This window comes from Tachypleus tridentatus, unplaced genomic scaffold (assembly GCF_004210375.1).
Source record: "Tachypleus tridentatus isolate NWPU-2018 unplaced genomic scaffold, ASM421037v1 Hic_cluster_2, whole genome shotgun sequence".
Taxonomy (NCBI): domain Eukaryota; kingdom Metazoa; phylum Arthropoda; class Merostomata; order Xiphosura; family Limulidae; genus Tachypleus; species Tachypleus tridentatus.
The window spans coordinates 2,649,165-2,669,204 of NW_027467782.1; the positions used below are offsets into that span (position 1 = coordinate 2,649,165).

The following is a 20,040-nucleotide window of genomic DNA, read 5'->3' on the forward strand; positions in this document are numbered from 1 at the left end:
GTGTTGTTCGAAAACGTATTTTAATTGATATCCACTAAATTTATATAGCCCAGTTATCGATAGTTTCGTTGTATTAATTTCCAAGAGGTAATTTCGATATAATGATAACTAACATCAACCTATCCTGATTCTTGTTATTTTTAGAAAGAAACAAAGGCGAATGTTTTCACCAATAGGAAGGTCATCCAAAATTGCAATGCCTCAAGTGAAATAACAAACATTATCACAAGTCTGGAAGGATCACATGCCAAATATTTTATACCAACACAGCCTCATAAATATAAACCAATTATCTCATATATATCAGAAACTCTGTTAACTGTAAGGAAGAAGGTACCTTCACATTGTAGACGTCACAACAAATTTACGAAATATAAATCAATGAGACCTGTTTACTTCAAAGAACTGCGAGATTTGTTTCAGGAAAGTAAATCATCAGAGTCAGAATGTTCAGAGGACTAGAGTAGATAGAAAAATTGAGAAACGTAAGCTCCTGAAACATATTTAGATCCACAAGAATTTTTTGACTAGTGTTTAACCGAAGTAGAAAGCCAGATGCAAGACAACAACAGAAGAACTTCTGTGATCGTACGATTTTCTTCACTAATAAGAGACAGTGGAACTCGATTTATATTTTCTTGTCCCGAATTTTCACAAACTTAACATCGATAAAAAATTTAAAATAAAATGTATGTAAATAGAAAATAAAAAGTTATAGAGTATTTAAAAATTGCCTGTTTTATCGCTTTAAAAATCCACGTTTGTTTCAAAGAAAATGATTATTTATTACAGAAGCTTTATAAATTATAACTTCACTACAGACACACAAGTTGGGGAAAGAATGATTTCAAATTAGTAATTAATATTTTTGGATATACAAAACTGTTTAGTTTAAGAGTTATTATTCAATTCATTTGGTGAGTTAATATTTAATGATTTAAAAAAAATAACAGTGATTATTTAAGTTTAGTTGTATGACGTGGCAAACAAACACACTTACCACGTTGATAGCCCTCGAGTAGCTTTGTGCTAGCCGTCCCTTATTTTAGTAGTGTAAGACGAGAGGGAAGGCAGCTAGTCATCACCACCCACCGCCAACTCTTGGGCTACACTTTTATCAATGAATAGTGGGTTTGACCGTCGCATTATAACGCCCCACGACTGAAAGGGCGAGCATGTTTGGCGCAACGGGGATGCAAACCCGCGACCCTCAGATTACGAATTTTCTCAGATAATTAGTCAATGAGAAAAAACGTGAAGTTAGCTCGTGTGAGAATAATTAACCATATCTGGCGATATGATAAAGTTAGTTTCAAAGTTTAATAAATATAATAATTTGTATTGTAAAAGGGGATCTATATTAATTGAACCATTCTCTGTGGATTTTGATGAGAAGTAGACAATTTTCTTAAAGTTATGATATAACTGTTGTAACCCATGAGGTACTTACTGAGTGAATAATTTACTAATAGTACTGTGAGTAAAAGAAAGTACTGTGTGAAAAATAGTTTATATTGTCAATTATATTCTTAAGTAATTGAATCAGCCCAGGTGGGTATTTGAAAATAAAGATTAATTATTTAGAGTTTTGGATACAACTGTGATATTTCATGGTGTAAATATTTTTTGTTCATACGTTTGTCTCATTTTGAAGAGATTATTATTTAAAACAAAAATTGGTAGTTGACTAGAAACAGGAGTCTACCAAAGGTTACATGGGGTTAACAGACAAATGGGTAAAGAAATGTTATTTATAAAATATTTAACGTTGCGAAGGAATGGAAGTCCATAACTAACAAGCAACAGCAGAAATCTCAGTATAAACTTGCTATAGCAACTTCTATAGATGGTGTTGTTAAGAAACTAGAAAGTTTGACTGTCAGCATAGATGCTGCTGCCAAAAGAAAGAGAATCAATAAAAGATGCCCGATTTACTATGAGAAGGAAGTACACGACTAACAATCAACTTAAGTTAACAAATGGATCAACAGTGCCAATAGTGATTGGAGCATGTTAGAGATATTCAGAAGTACCAGCAAATCACAACATGCCAGTGAGGGAAGAATATGTTGGGAACAAAAGAGTGAAGTGCCTACAAGAAATTGTTTGCAGTAGTGAGAACCAGTCTACTATATTATGACCAAATGAAAGGCAAACTGCACATGTGAGTGTGTGTGTGTACTTATTGATGGGACAATGAGAAAGTGTCCAATAAGAAAATAAAGATAAATCATTATATTATGTGGGAGACCTGGAGACAACAGTATAAAACATCCACATTGGACCAAATTGTTTAAAACATACCAGCTAGTAGAAACTCAGATACTAGACCGAAAGAAGATTGATGAAACATTGGTGGTCACCACTAGTGGTCAAGAAAAGAAGAACAAGCAAGACATCAAGACGTTACAAGTGTCAAAAAGGGAACATCCCGAATGTAGGTTTGTAGGAACTGAAGGAATCATAAAAGAAAGTCCCTCCATTGCAGAAACTTTGGGACAATACCTGGGAGAAAATTTAACAGAAGACAAAGGAGATGGTACCAACAGAATAGGGAGTGCTATATCAGACCTATCAAAGACTAAATGCATGAAAAACATACATATATAAACGAAGAAACACTGGCAGTCACCAATAGAACTCAAGAAAATAAGAGCAAATATAACACGAAAATCTTACAAAGGTCAAAAGGTGATATCACGAATGTAGGTTTGCAGGAATTGAAGGAAGCGCAAAAGAAACACTTTTCACTGCACAATCTTTGTGACAATATGTGGGGAAAAATCGAGCAAAAGACAAAGGGGTAAAGCACTTATAGAGCAGAGTATTAGATGGAATTGCTGTACCAAATCAAACAGAGAACTTATACTGGGGAAGTGTAGCAAATCATAACAACAGAATTCAGGACTCAACTGATGGAACAAATTCACGAGTTGACTGTGCAAGGACACCAAGAGCAAAGAAGATAGCAGATAGATCCACTAGTTATGTTCATTGCCCAGGAATCATCAGAGATGTGAGCAGATTTTGCTGTCCATGTACTATCTGCCAGAAGACAGTACCAGGAGGGAGGGTGGTTGAGGTGTTACTGGGGGAAATTTATTAATTAAAGATTAATTAATAATGCGATTAATATATGGTGAAGTGCAAATTCTTAATTAATATCTAAGTAATACTTTATTTAATTAATATTAATAAAGTAATTAGGTGATGGATATGTATGTGATATGCAAAATTAAATTAATTAATATACAAGTTGGAGTAATAACCAAATTTATTATCATTTTTTTTTTCAAATACTTAATGTGAAACCCATGTTTTTCCAAAAACGAGGATGTTATCAGGCAGCATAACATGATCATGTCACTAATGTCAGAGGGCGAGCTGCTAGAAGTGATGCCATCACCACAAGTGTCAACATTGATCTTTTCATATTATAACACTAGATTTATAGTTTTCGCTTTTACACTCACTTTAAAAGTATCTTCTGATTGAAAACAACAACACACTATGATTTTTGTAAATGTAGTTTTACTCTATTGTAAAATAAGACTTCAGATATATGGCATATTTTACATTTTTAAATATGTTATGTTTTTTACTTATGTAAAACTCCACTATGTTTTATGCAGGTATATGTTAATATGTGTTACTTAAACAATGACTCAATGGCTTTCACTTCTATATTTCTGTGGACTTATAATGCTAGAAAATAAGTTTAGGTAAGCGTGATGGGCAGCCACAGATAGCCCATTGTGTATTTGTGTAGCTAACTTTAAACAAAAATAAACAAACAGTTCTACATTTAATTTGCATGGCATAGTTTTGCATTTATAACGTTTCATAGGTATAACACTTATCGATAACAAATCAGCTTACATTTCTGTAATTAATATATTGTATAACATATATTTGTAATAAACACAAAAATAAATCCAAACAAAAATCCAAGACGCCGCACCAATCAAAAGGATCCCCAGGATACAGGCTATAATGTGATATGTAAACTGTACTCTAGATTTTGAAGGTGATTGATGACGTAGAACCTACATTGTGGTTGGAAACACTGACTGATGACGTAGAAACCACATTGTGGTTGAAAACACTGACTGATGACGTAGAAACCACACTGTGGTTGGAAACACTGACTGTCAGTTTTAACCTCCACTTGCCAGTCTCACATGAAGAAATTCAAGAGCAATAAAATAATCAAAATCAATTGAAATTAGAAGAGCGAGATGTGGGTGTTTCACATCTCTTTCACCCTTTACTTCCAGCAAACAATTGTGGGAAAGTGACTGCTCTCCAAAGTAAAGAAGAAGAAATCAAAATAATAACATATCACCACTTAGGGGTAAGTAAGATAAACTTACCTCCTGAAATTGGCATTTCAGCCCGAAATATGAAGGTAAGGAACTAATTAGTAGCCTTGCAGACAAGTAATACTAGAGTGAAGGGACCCAACCAGTTATTCAAAATAACTAATATAACTCTGAACCACCATCCACTGTATTGTTTGTTTGTTTTGGATTTCGCACAAAACTACTCGAGTCCTATCTTTGGCAGCCGTCCGTAATTTAGCAGTGTAAGACTAGAGGGAAAGCAGCTAGTCATCACCATCCACCGCCAACTCTTGGGCTACTCTTTTTACCAACGAATAGTGGGATTGACCGTCGAATTATAACGCCTCCACGGCTGAAAGCGGATCGGGTGCGTTCTGATGAATTAACGATTACAATTTCACAAAAATGTGAACGCTAGCTTGACAATGAATGTGTTTTCAAAATCATTAAATTTAAAGCCATTTTAGTATGATCGTCAAATAGTATGAAAAACAGCCTTTGTTAGCGCTCCATAGACACGACATATATTTGAAGTTAAGCTACAGATGATCTGACCACTACGGGTATCGAAATCTAGATTATAACGTTGTAAGTCTACAGACATATCGCTGTGCCACTGGGGGACGGGGCTCTATGCACCAAGTAACAAAATTAATAATGTTATCAACAAGTTCTCGGGTGTATAAAAATAATTTTCTAGATCTTACTAAACTATGTATCAGTGGGAATCAGATAAAATATTTGAATGAGCTTCCATTGACACAATGATTATTGGCAATCCAAAAAGTTTGTTTTCTACTTATAAAATCTACAAAATAACTAGTTTCGTCACTGACCTACCATTAAAGTTATTTATTAAAACATATATATATTTATATATTCTGTTCAATGATGTTATAAAGTTACTGAGTAGAGGGCCTAAATTTGTGCGCAAAGCTACACGAAGGCTATCTGCGCCAGCCCTCTTTAATTTAACAATGTAAGACTAGAAGAAAGGTAGCTAATCATTACCACCCGCCACCAACTCTTGAGCTACTGTTTTACCAAAAGTAGTGGGATTGATTGATAGTTTATATCGTCCCCATAGCAGAAGGAGCGAACATATTTGGCGAACTTTACGTTATCAGTAGAGCGACATGATGAACCTGAAATTCTGGTTAGCTTTATAACCTGACCTACATAATATTCGATAACAAAATACTGAACCTAAAACAAAAACTCTTCCGCTTTGTAATCTCTATAAATGAGTTTATAAGTTGTATTCTATGAAATATACTGAACCTAACAAAATGTAAAAAATCAAACAAATAATAACAATAATAGTTATATTATCTGTGGATATAACCAACGTTACTAACCTCATAAGTTTATAATCTTCTGTTAGAGACAACATATTTGTAAAGTTATGAGATTTTGTTGGCTTTTGATCTCAGAAATAGCCTCAGTTTTTCACCGGTAAGTTTGCAGGCTTATAACGCTGAAATTCGGGTTTCGATACCTGTGATTGGCATGATACAGATAGTCTATTGTGTAGTTTTGACCTTAACAACAATCAAATCACACCTCAAAGAAAGTTGGGTTAGTTTCAGTTTATACATGTGGCAAATCATTTCTTGGAGTCTATAACGTCAGTGTCCCATTTCATTTTTATCAATTGCTTTCCTCGCTCACATTTCGTTATGATCATTTGCTAGATTGGAGAGCTGAGGTTCCGTGGCTCACGTTCAGATATCATCAAAATCAAAATCAAAAACACGCTCCGCACTTTCGAACTTTGGGTGTATTATAAGAGTGACAGTCAGATCCTGCTATACGATCTCAAAGGATTTGTTTGTATGAATTTCACGCAAAGCTATACGAGGGCTATCTGCGAAAACATTCAATAAAATAATTCCATGGTATACAATAATTATATTGATTCGTGAGATGTTCTTTATATTTCTTTGAGTTTATGAATACAATTATAATTATGACCATCATTCTACTGAAGACTCGATCACACGAGTGACAGATTTAGTACAATTTGATACCATGATGTGTAGAGTCACAAGATGCTCACAATCACCCGGAATACTGCTGTAATGCTAGAAAGCTGCCAACAGGGCTGCGATTGGACGAAGTTTCAGGATTCCCACCTTCCTTCTTGGTGAAATATAAGATCGAATTTGATTTTCTGAGCAGTTCCTCGCGGTCACGAGTCTCGTAACGTTGTTTCTCTTTTCCATCCTTATAAGGTAAGTTATTTTTTAATTTAAAAATACAATGGAATAAAACCTTAAAGGTTTTATTCAACGTTAAGAAAATTATGGTGTCTACAACTGAGGTACATACGAGAAAATTATTAACCTCTTGTATTTTTAACTTAGTATATATTCTCCTAGGACAGCAAGTATATATATGCATAAAACTATCTTTATACACTTCGTAGTCTGAGAAATACGTCATGTTTCCAATGACTTTACGTGTTTTAAGTTTCAACAACATTATATGTTATATTTTTAACAAACTTGTATATTATATTTTCACAAATACAATATAACAAATTTTTTTCGATATATGTCTTATGTAAGCAGCATGCATTAGGGTTATTACACAATATGAAGTATTATATATAACTTTAAATGTTACATAAAAGATAACATCACTTATCTACAGCATAACTTTGGATGTTACACAAGAGGTGACAACACTTATCTACAACATAACCTTGAATGTTACACAAGAGATGACATCACTCATCTACGACACAACTTTGGGTGTCACATAAGAGATGACATCACTTATCTACAATATAACTTTAAATGTTAAATAAGAGATGACATCACTTTTCTACGACATAACTTTGAATGTTACACAAGAGATGACATCACTTATCTACAACATAACTTTGGATATTACATAAGAGATGACATCACTTATCTACAACATAACTTTAAATGTTAAATAAGAGATGACATCACTTATCTACGACATAACTTTGAATGTTACATAAGAGATGACATCACTTATCTACGACATAACTTTGAATGTTACATAAGAGATGACATCACTTATCTACAACATAGCTTTAATCATTAGCTAACAGGTTGCGTCACCTATCTAACGCAAAGAATTTTTTCAAGTGCCAATCCACTCAAGTGTTCGTCTGTGCTGTAGCCACCGCGAGTTTGGAAGCCTAGTTTATATTGTTAGGATTCCTCAAGTTTACTACTTTGAAATTTGTCCTAGTTTATATTGTTAGGATTCCTCAAGTTTACTACTTTGGAATTTGTCCTAGTTTATATTGTTAGGATTCTTCAAGTTTACTACTTTGAAATTTGTCCTAGTTTATATTGTTAGGATTCCTCAAGTTTACTACTTTGGAATTTGTCCTAGTTTATATTGTTAGGATTCCTCAAGTTTACTACTTTGGAATTTGTCCTAGTTTATATTGTTAGGATTCCTCAAGTTTACTACTTTGAAATTTGTCTTAGTGTATAGCGTTAGTATTCCTCAAGTTTACTACTTTGAAATTTGTATTCATGTATGTAAACGAAACAGAAATGACAAACGTTTCGTGTTTTCTTTTGCAAATAAATTCGTTTTTTTTTCAGCGGTAGAACGTGATTCTGAATCAATGAAATAATGTTGAAACATGTTTGTTAATCTTACTGAGGTAAGAAGTTATGGACATTTTGAAACACAAGACCTAAAGCTGTATAAACAGCCACACTACGCTCCAAGTGAACAGCTTAATAAGATTTTTATTAGTAATTTTAATAATATTTTACTAAAATTTCACTGTTAATTTGGAAGCTTTAAAATAATCTTTAGAAAGATTGCAAAGATGCGTTCTTTAAGTGTTTTCTAAATTCAATATTAATGAAGGGAGTATATCAAATGTAGTTAAAAAGAATGAAAAGCATCGTTAAACAAAAACTATATTCTTGTCTTTCTATAGATATTTTCAGAAATCTTTGATTTGAGCTTGGTTCTTGCTGACTAAAACTATTTACATTCATATTAAAAGCTCGATAAATTCTCATTGTCAAAAATTATTAGACACAACTCTAACTTAGTAATATTCTTATAATAAAACAGTTGCTGTATACTTCATTACCAGTATCAGTAATATGTCTTTAAACGTTCGGGACTCTTTCAGCAATATTGCTGACACTTGAATATAGCTTATAACCAGAAGAGACTTATCAAAATATCACTTATCAATTATCATATCAAAAGAACCTTCAGTCAAAAATCAAAGTATTATTCTTCCACATTTTATATATCCAATATACTTATGTCTGTTATTATAGAACACACCACACAATAACAATGTGAAATTACAGGCTTGAGAATAAAACTGATACATTTATTGACAAAATGTCTAAATACACTGTTATTCTATAAACACTTTAGTTCATAAAATACCAGATCAACTTTCATTAAACTTTTCTACACTATGTTTTTATTACGGTTTCAGATAAAGTCTATATTTTATATCTGTATAACAATACGAGAAAATAAACATTGATACATCATACAAAACATGTTTCAATACACAAATAAACGAATAATGGATTCAAAATAAACTAAAGATGTAAGATTTCACTTTGTCGGCTCAGAAAATTATTTTACGTTTCATATGTTTTATTCAGATGTAATCGAGTATCTTCTACTTCATTGAAACATCATCAAATATATTAATAATAAGAGGTGCAACTGAAGTTAGGTTGGTTTTCAATTCTATACTTTGGATTCTGGCAAAGAAAATCTGTAAGAGTTGTGAGTTTAGAAAGGGTGGATTGAAGTGAAGGAGATTTTGTATCCTGTTCTACAGTTAAGGTATTTGTATTTTTTTCAACTTTGAATTTAAATTATTTGAGAAATTTCTTAGTGGGTGTTTTGAAGAAGAGGTGCAATTGAAGTTCGGTTGATTTTAATTCTATACTTTGGATTCTGGCAAAGAAAATCTGCGAGAGCTGTGAGTTTAGAGAGTGTATATTGAAGTGTAGGAGATTTTGGTTTTGATTCTGCAGATAATGGAAATGTTTTGAATGATTCTCATCGACATGTTTAAAGAAATGGTTGGCAATTTCAGTTTTCGGCAATCCATCAATCCATCAATTTCCCTTGAAATTATTGGCTTTTTGTTATCCTTATGAAATAAACAAAAATATATTAATAATATATTTGTCTGAAACAAAATCGTTCACGTAAAATAAATAATATCCTTATTTAACGGAAAAACATTCATAATTAAGTAACTCAAATGTATTAATATTGATGTTAAAAATACATTAAACTCATTTCATTTTTAAATATCAGATGTGTGGTTTTTAACATTTTCCTCTAGCAATATTTAGTGTAAATATTAATCTGTCCTATATATAGATATATAGTGGTTTGTCATTTTAAGAAAATAAAGACATTTCGATCAGTATTGAAATACAGAAAAAGTAATTAATGCCAAATTACTTTCAGCGCTTATGATGATTTATCAATATCAGTTTACGTTCATCTTAACTTCACAGCTAACTCACTTTGTGTACGTGACAACCGAGTAGCAAAACAGTTACAAAACTGGTCCACCAAAACTTGTAATACAGGAAAAACGTAATAGAAACCTTAGCTACTAAGTTATTGTTCATATATCTCAGACTGTAAAAGGAATTCATATTATTTATTTATTATTGAAATATTAAAAAATATCTTAAATATCATACGGTGATGAACAACTTCTTAAAAGTCGTTTCTTTTTTCATTTCACCTAAAGACTTCGATGTTAAAAATCTATAATGTATCAGTGAAAGAATAGAGGGAAGGCACCGAGTTATCACCACCAGCCGTCAACTCTTGGGCTACTCTTTTACAAATAAATAGTGAAAAAGAAATAAAACGAAAATATTAATTGCACATTAAATGAGTTAGCTGGTGAGTTTATATTTCTAACGAATACGGATAATTAACACTTGAATCTACATATTTTCACCCACTGTAAGTACTAGTTAAAAATTCGAGTTTAATTTCATAGTTGTAAAACTCCACACCTTCCTTATTCGTAAGCCTATTACATGTTAGAAATATATAATCTGTATAAAACTCATTACCTATAAACTTGAGTGAATTCGATCCCATTGGATGCCTCTGTACCACCTAACAATAAACAAATTAAACCAACAAAAATATTATGCTTACCATAATAAAAGTATTAGAAGTGGTATTCCCACCGTGGCAAAAACAAGTGGAGGCGTAAATAACTTTTCTATGAGGGATGCTGAAATTAAAACAATATTATCATTGTTTAACATTGATATCGTTTATTAATAAATGTTTTCAAGTCGCACCAGTTGGGTAATATTTAACCTGCGAAAAATATTTAATTTCAACTCATTAACAATTTCAATACCTATAACTAAAGGAAACCAACGGGAATGAAGCACCGAAACCATTTGTTAAAACCTAGTCGTAACTTAAATTACAGAAGATGTTTTTATTAAGTCAGATATATAGCATTTTTTTTTAAATAAATGTGTCGAAAAGACATCCTTTATATAGAGATCATTGTACAAACATTTATATAAATACTTATTTATGGAGTTTTAATAAATTTTTTGTCCTAAATCATAGACGTACGAAGAGTGTTTCAGAGGGTGGCTGTACAATTTTGTTCCATTGAGTTTATATTTTCTGCTTCAGTTTTGTCTGAATTAAAATGAAAAATCTGTCCAATTAACTGTAGGTATTACAAGCTAGAGGGGCTGTTCCGATCGTACTCAATTTCATTACCATTATTAGTAGCCGCTGATTGTGTCAGTTTTGACCAGAAACACTTTTCAAATTTTACTCTTCTCTGTATATCGGATTCTAATACCAATTTTAAAACGGCTAAATGAATAAATGTCCATTGTATCGTTACACTGTGGACTTTGAAGATATAGTTTGATTCCCACTGTTTCAATCATTTGCCAAATGAAAACAGTTGCTGATTTGTAAACTTTAGCCTATAATCCTTTGTTAAGTCAAATTATTGTTTATTACTCTGTAAACAATAGAAATATGTGTCCAGCTTCATCACAATTATGTTGTTTTTCAATTGTTTTTTCTCTTCAGTAATCATAATAAATGATGAAGTTGTCCAGGATAGATTAGAGCCCCCTATACTCCTAACTTATCGAATTCTGAAGTTTTTTCTGATTTATTAGAAAACTGAGCCCCCTTTTAAAACATTGTCCTCACTTCTACGTAGTTACCAACCATGACACAAGAATATTTTTATTTCGGAATTTTTTTGTAATCATTCGGATATAAGATGCTGAGCATGTGGCCTAATATGCCATAACTTGCAAATACAACAATACGCTACTGTATTTTATATTCTGTATTGTGAGAACGTATAATTCAGATCGTTAGAAAAAGAAACGTATTTAAAAAAAAAAAACATGAAAGTCGGAGAAAATTAGGAACAAACAGTGATAATAAAAATAACTTAAGTTACATTAAAACTAACAAAAAAGAGAAAATAAAATCTTAAAAGGTAACTGATATAGAACATCGAAACAAAAACCAGTCAAACCTCTGTTTCAAACAAAAATCTAATAAAATCAGGAGTACCAAAGAATAAAATCACAACAAAATAATTTGTTTGAATAGTAGAAACAGGTTACTTGTCTGAACTTGGTATTAAGTTCATAACGTAAGTTGGTTTATTCACAATATAAGAAGTGGATAATATTAAACTACATAAATAACATGACTTGTTAATGATACTGACTAGAATATCTAAAGTTATTTGAAAGTTAAGCATTTGCAGCAATAGAATTTCTAAATATACCTGAAACAAAGTGGTTCTTAGTGCGGTTATAAGTATGTAATAAAACTTACGTTTACATGCATCTCGTGAAGAGGGTCCGGGGTTCGTAAATCGTCTTCCAGGACAAGCCGAACATTTGTATGATCCAAAATAATCACTGTAATGATCCTTGGGACACGGGACACATTCTTCCTGTTTTTTGCTTCTGAACTGTCCAGGAGGGCAGGGAACTTAATGAAAGGAATAATTTTTTAACGTATGTATTTAACCATATCCTAAACACCACGAATTTGACAAAAACAAGGGAATTAAATCATGTAACAGAACCAACACAAGCTCGTTAAACATTTATTTTTTAGATAAATTAGTTATAGTATTTATAAGTTTTCTGTAAAAGCTGTTTGTTAATATATTTTCCAAAAGAATCGTCAGATACATCGAACGTACAGAAAAAAATTAGTGAAGATCAATTTAAAATAGTGTTTAGGTGTATATATATGAAAAATATATTTTTATGTATTGCAGATCGATGTATTATTGTTACCTTAAAAAATACACAAAAATAAATTAAAAATTCTGATTTCGCATCTCAAACGATATTCTACAGTTTTCATAACAATGAAAACACTTTCCAAGATTTTTCATATAAAAGGTTTATTTGTGTTTTAAATTCACTCTGTGTGAAATTATGAAACATTTAATATGGTTTAATATTTACTAATTAATAAAATAGTTTACATAACTTAGTTTGTGTCCAACAATTTGTTGATTGGTTTGAGACCTGATGTCTTCTTTTCAGTAAATTACATTACCCCTGTAGTCACCCTTATCGAAAGCTTGAACGTTTATAATTGTAAGGTGTTTGTATATTTTCAACTTCGGTTTTACTTTATATGATAATTTTCTTTGTGGCTCTTTTGAAGAAGAGGTGCAATTGAAGTTCAGTTGATGTTTAATTCTATACTCTGAATTCTGGCAAAGAAAATCTGCGAGAGCTGTGAGTTTAGAGAGTGTATATTGAAGTGTAGGAGGTTTTGTTTTTGATTCTGCAGGTAATGGAAATGTTTTTGAATGATTCTCATCGACAGGTTTAAAGAGTTGGTTGGTAATTTCAGTTTTCGGCAATCCATCAATTTCACTTTTTGTAAGATCACTTGAAATCATTGGGGTTTTGTTATCCTTGTGAAATAAACACAAAAATATGTTAATAATATATTTGTCTGAAACAAAATCGGTCATAAAATAAATAATATCCTTATTTAACAGAAAAAAACATTCGTAATTAAGTAACTCAAATGTATCAATATTGATGTTAAAAATACATTAAACTCGTTTCATTTTTAAATATCAGATGTGTGGTTTTTAATATTTTCCTCTAGCAATATTTAGTGTAAATATTAATCTGTCCTATATATAGATATATAGTGGTTTGTCATTTTAAGAAAATAAAGACATTTCGATCAGTATTGAAATACAGAAAAAAGTAATTAATGCCAAATTACTTTCAGCGCTTATGATGATTTATCAATATCAGTTTACGTTCATCTTAACTTCACAGCTAACTTCACTTTGTGTATGTGACAACCGAGTAGCAAAACAGTTAAAAAACTGGCCCACCCAAACTTGTAATGCAGGAAGGACGTAATAGAAACTTTAGCTACTAAGTTAATGTTCCTATATCTGAGACTGTAAAACGAATTTATATTATTTATTTATTACTGAAATATTAAAAAATATCTTAAATATCATACGGTGATGAACAACTTCTTAAAAGTCGTTTGTTTTTTTATTCCACTTAAAAAAACTTCGATGTTAAAATTCTATAATGTAGCAGTGAAAGAATAGAGGGAAGGCACCTAGTTATTACCACCAGCCGTCAACTCTTGGGCTACTCTTTTATAAACAAATAATGGATTTGACCGTAACATTTTAACATCCCGATAACTAGAAGGAGACGGGGATTCAAGTCCCTGCCTCTCACATTGCGAGTCGAGTACCTTAATCATCTGGCCATGTCAGGCCTACCTTGAGGTCGTAAAGTCAAACTTCAACCTAATTTAATAATAAAATGTAATAAAACAATCTTGAATATCACAAAAAAATACGTTGATGAACTAATTCCTTAAAGTCAAAGAGTCAAACTTGAAGCAAATTTGAATCTCATTCAGAACAATGATTTGTCATTCCATAAGAGTGGTCTTGAGTCTGTATATTCAAATTAGAATATAAATTAAATATTTATTAAAGTGTGAGAACAATACTTATAAAGTACGTCTTTTCCGGGATTCAGTCCGTTGGCAATGTGTATTTTGTATCAGTAGATTTAGTATTTGATATGGTACATTTTTTAGATTATTGTTTTAGTCAATTTGATATAATCACTTGTCAAATGTGCCTTAGCAGCTAGAATGGGCGCACAGTTCTAAATCCATTACTGCGAATTTACTCTCTAGATTTTCTGTCTATGAGTGTGTTATAAGGGTGACGATGAAGTCCCATAATTCGATATTAGTAGTTCAAGTATGTGTGACGGCTGGTGTGTTGGCTAGCTGCTTTCAATCTAACGACGAGTGATAGAGATAACTTTTGTATCGGTTTTATTGTTTTTGTTGTTGTTGAATTTTGTACAAGCCTAGGGTTATCTTCGTTATCCGTCCCTAATTTTTAAGTGACAGACAAGACATGTGCTACTATTTATTAATGAACAGTGAAACTGATCGTCACAGTATAATGGCTATAAGGCTGTAATGACAGTCATGTTCGATGACGAGATTCGATCTCGCCACTGTATATTTCAAGTTTTTTTCTCCAGTACCTCAGTGTCCAATCTGAAGGCTTATAATACTAAAAACCGGATTTCGTTTGGATGGGCTTATGCTTCACACTAACAAAAGCAACTTACAGTTTTGTATTCATTGTATAATTACATAATAAGATCTTGAACAAAATTTCTTAACACTCACGTCACAAATCTCTGATAAATTTGTCGTTGTAGAACTTCTTGTAGATTTTTCTGCATCTTCCACACGTTCTACACTAGAATCTATAATTGGTGAATATTTTACAAAGTTGAAGTTTCTGTCTTTTCCTGAATTCCTGTCTTGGCAACGCAGTAATACTTTGAGACTCTCTCGTTTACGAATTATAATACTGAAAAAATGAACAGTTTAATTTTGATAAACATGTCTGTAGCTATGATTATCAATACACTTGTATCAAAACTAACATGAGCTAACCAATAAGTAGCAGCAATCTTAATATAATTTGTACAACTTTAACGTCATTACAATATTTCAATAGAATATTAGTACACTGGCAATTGACACGTTTCATAATAAGATTCTTAATTGCTTTAATCAACGTCGCAGAGTTCTGTTCTTAGAGAACAATTTTAAATCATATTCTAAATTAGGGAAAGAAATTAAAATGAAAATATTAATTGTATATTAAACGAATTAGGTGGTGATTAAATATTTCTGACGAATACTGATAATAAGCAGTTAAATCGAAATTGTTTCACCCACTGTAAGTTCTAGTTAAAAATACGAGTTTAATTTCATAGTTGTAAAACTCCACACCTTCCTTATTCGTAAGCCTATTACATGTTAGAAATATTTAATCAGTATAAAACTCATAAGTGCCATTTAAAATTTACTTTATAAGATATCAATTTCAAAATATTTATAACAAACCATACAGATATTGAAATATATCCAAAATGTTACCCTGCCCAACCAATTAGCTATAAACTTGAGGGAATTCGATCCCATTGGATGCTTCTGTACCACCTAAAATAAACAAATTAAACCAACAAAATGTTATGCTTACCATAATAAAAGTATTAGAAGTGGTATTCCCACCGTGGCAAAAAAACAAGTGGAGGCGTAAATAACTTTTCTATGAGGGATGCTGAAATTAAAACAATATTATCATTGTTTAACATTGATATCGTTTATTAATAAATGTTTTCAAGTCGCACCAGTTGGGTAATATTTAACCTGCGAAAAATATTTAATTTCAACTCATTAACAATTTCAATACCTATAACTAAAGGAAACCAACGGGAATGAAGCACCGAAACCATTTGTTAAAACCTAGTCGTAACTTAAATTACAGAAGATGTTTTTATTAAGTCAGATATATAGCATTTTTTTTTAAATAAATGTGTCGAAAAGACATCCTTTATATAGAGATCATTGTACAAACATTTATATAAATACTTATTTATGGAGTTTTAATAAATTTTTTGTCCTAAATCATAGACGTACGAAGAGTGTTTCAGAGGGTGGCTGTACAATTTTGTTCCATTGAGTTTATATTTTCTGCTTCAGTTTTGTCTGAATTAAAATGAAAAATCTGTCCAATTAACTGTAGGTATTACAAGCTAGAGGGGCTGTTCCGATCGTACTCAATTTCATTACCATTATTAGTAGCCGCTGATTGTGTCAGTTTTGACCAGAAACACTTTTCAAATTTTACTCTTCTCTGTATATCGGATTCTAATACCAATTTTAAAACGGCTAAATGAATAAATGTCCATTGTATCGTTACACTGTGGACTTTGAAGATATAGTTTGATTCCCACTGTTTCAATCATTTGCCAAATGAAAACAGTTGCTGATTTGTAAACTTTTAGCCTATAATCCTTTGTTAAGTCAAATTATTGTTTATTACTCTGTAAACAATAGAAATATGTGTCCAGCTTCATCACAATTATGTTGTTTTTCAATTGTTTTTTCTCTTCAGTAATCATAATAAATGATGAAGTTGTCCAGGATAGATTAGAGCCCCCTATACTCCTAACTTATCGAATTCTGAAGTTTTTTCTGATTTATTAGAAAACTGAGCCCCCTTTTAAAACATTGTCCTCACTTCTACGTAGTTACCAACCATGACACAAGAATATTTTTATTTCGGATTTTTTTGTAATCATTCGGATATAAGAAGCTGAGCATGTGGCCTAATATGCCATAACTTGCAAATACAACAATACGCTACTGTATTTTATATTCTGTATTGTGAGAACGTATAATTCAGATCGTTAGAAAAACAAACGTATTTAAAAAAAAAAAACATGAAAGTCGGAGAAAATTAGGAACAAACAGTGATAATAAAAATAACTTAAGTTACATTAAAACTAACAAAAAAGAGAAAATAAAATCTTAAAAGGTAACTGATATAGAACATCGAAACAAAAACCAGTCAAACCTCTGTTTCAAACAAAAATCTAATAAAATCAGGAGTACCAAAGAATAAAATCTCAACAAAATAATTTGTTTGAATAGTAGAAACAGGTCACTTGTCTGAACTTGGTATTAAGTTCATAACGTAAGTTGGTTTATTCACAATATAAGAAGTGGATAATATTAAACTACATAAATAACATGACTTGTTAATGATACTGACTAGAATATCTAAAGTTATTTGAAAGTTAAGCATTTGCAGCAATAGAATTTCTAAATATACCTGAGACAAAGTGGTTCTTAGTGCGGTTATAAGTATGTAATAAAACTTACGTTTACATGCATCCCGTGAAGAGGCTCCGGGGTTTGTAAATTGTTTTTCAGGACAAGCCGAACATTTGTATGATCCAAAATAATCACTATAATGATCCTTGGGACACGGGACACATTCTTCCTGTTTTTTGCTTCTGAACTGTCCAGGAGGGCAGGGAACTTAATGAAAGGAATAATTTTTTAACGTATCTATTTAACCATATCCTAAACACCACGAATTTGACAAAAACAAGGGAATTAAATCACGTAAGAGAACCAACACAAGCTCGTTAAACATTTGTTTTTTATAAATAAATATGTTATAGTATTTATAAGTTTTCTGTAAGAGCTGCTTTGTTAATACATTTTCCAAAAGAATCGTCAGATACATCGAACGTACAGAAAAAAATTAGTGAAGATCAATTTAAAATAGTGTTTAGGTGTATATATATGAAAAATATATTTTTATGTATTGCAGATCGATGTATTCTTGGTACCTTAAAATACACAAAAATAAATTAAAAATTCTGATTTTGTATCTTAATCGATATTCTACAGTTTCCATAATAATGAAAACGCTTTCCAAGATTTTTCTTACAAAACGTTAAAATGTATTTTAACTTCACTCTGTGTTAAATTACGAAACATTTAGTATGGTTTAATATTTACTAATTAATAAAATAGTTTCCATAACTTAGTCTGTTTATTTGGAATTAAGCACAAAGCTCCACATTAGGCTATCAGTGATCTGATCTCAACGGGTATCGAAACCCGATTTCTAGCGGTGTGAGTCTTCTGACAAACCGCAGTACCACTGGTGGTTATTTTCATAAAGTAACCTCTTTTTCACAATAATACCACAATTTAAATATTTGAAAAATGTTTCTTATGTGGGATATTTTCCGCAATACATTTATTAATGTTTTTGTTAACATTTTGTGGGCATTTGTTGTGTTTTTGTAAACTTATTCTGAAGCATGATGCAACGAATAGTTGAAAACAAATGAACCTGGAGCCATTTGAATAGTAGACCGCAACGCTATCCACTAGGAAACCTTGCTATTTTCATAACGTATAGTAAGTTGTAGGTCTTATAGAAATTTTACCTAACTGGTAATCTTTATGTGATAATGTAATTAGCACAGGTATTTTGTAGTGTGATATTTCGTTTTAACTGAAAGTCACAAAACGTTTATCACATATATTGTTTACTTCGCATATTATTTTGCGTCTCTGTGTAAAGAAATTAAAATTCAAGCGATTTTTCATCATCCTGTCGTGAAAAATATACTTGAAGAAATATACTAACAAAACACTTTACAAGGTTTCAATAAAAACATTTGAGTTGTGATGAATCCAAATGTACTTCATGTTTTATCTTTAAATTAATGAAAACACATGAGTCGACGAAACAGAATTTTTCCAGAAAAAAAGAAAAAAAAGTATATCATTATTCACAACTTACAGCAATCACTTTTCCCTAACATGTATCCATATGGACAAATGATGTTGTTATCTGGTGGCGAATAAACTGAAATTAAAAAATTAAATAAAACTGTTAAAATTTGCCAAGTTAACCATTTTACTGACATAAGTTAAACAATCTTTTTTTGTATGTTTTAACACGAAGTTTTAATGACGATATGTGAAATTGTCTAGTGAAATTTTTTTGTTTATAAACGATTTATAATTTTTGTAAATTTATAAGTGTAAACCATCAGTTAGTTAAACATCTTAATTTGGAATGTTTATATCACATCAACATTCAGTAACACAGATGACTCTTATGTCGGCATGATACTCACAGGCAACATATCTGATGAGTTTGACATTTTAAAGTCAAGATAATGCATAAAACTAGAAACTATGTCTAGAGAGTTATGGGAAAATGCTCTAATAGAAAGATTGTGGATCTTTAACATCATTGAAAGTCACTGAAGTAGCTTCGAGCTTTCCATACAAAAAGACTGTGTCCGCGTATCTTTGGGCAAAAGAGAAACAACATTGTTAGCGCTCCTGATCTTCTGTCTATCAAGCTCATTAAGAGTTTGTTAGATCTTAGAACCCAAATACTCACAGGTAGTCTTACCTGTTTCCCAAACTCGCCAATTGCTCGGCTCATCAGACAGAGAAGGGTCCCCGATGCTGTGCTTGTCAATATACTTTTGACTTTTCGCATCATTATGGGATCCCCATTTATTGAATTCTCCCGGGCTTCACAATGATTAAGACCGCCCTTGAAAATACCCACCAAATTAGTTCAGTATTGAGTCTTTTATAAACGAAAGTTGAGCTCCAACGGACACGTCATTGCGTAGAAACTTGTTCCCACATAAGTTTATTGTTCAATAATCTTAATTTTTTTTGTTGATCATAAAGGAGTGCAAAATGTAATAAACTGTCATCTATT

The 20,040-nt window shown here is 31.5% G+C and overlaps 1 protein-coding gene and 1 long non-coding RNA gene across 3 annotated transcripts in view; both read right to left on the reverse strand.

The window, feature by feature from the left end:
* Nucleotides 1–20,040, reverse strand: part of LOC143243317 (uncharacterized) — a 302,587-nt gene that overhangs the window by 118,751 nt on the left and 163,796 nt on the right. The gene's annotated exons all lie outside the window — the stretch shown is intronic.
* LOC143242575 (uncharacterized) lies at nucleotides 10,520–15,275 on the reverse strand. Its single transcript, XR_013022958.1, has 3 exons — nucleotides 15,099–15,275; nucleotides 12,207–12,365; nucleotides 10,520–10,599 (listed from the first exon to the last, which is right to left on the reverse strand). It is a non-coding gene; the product is annotated as an uncharacterized LOC143242575 (long non-coding RNA).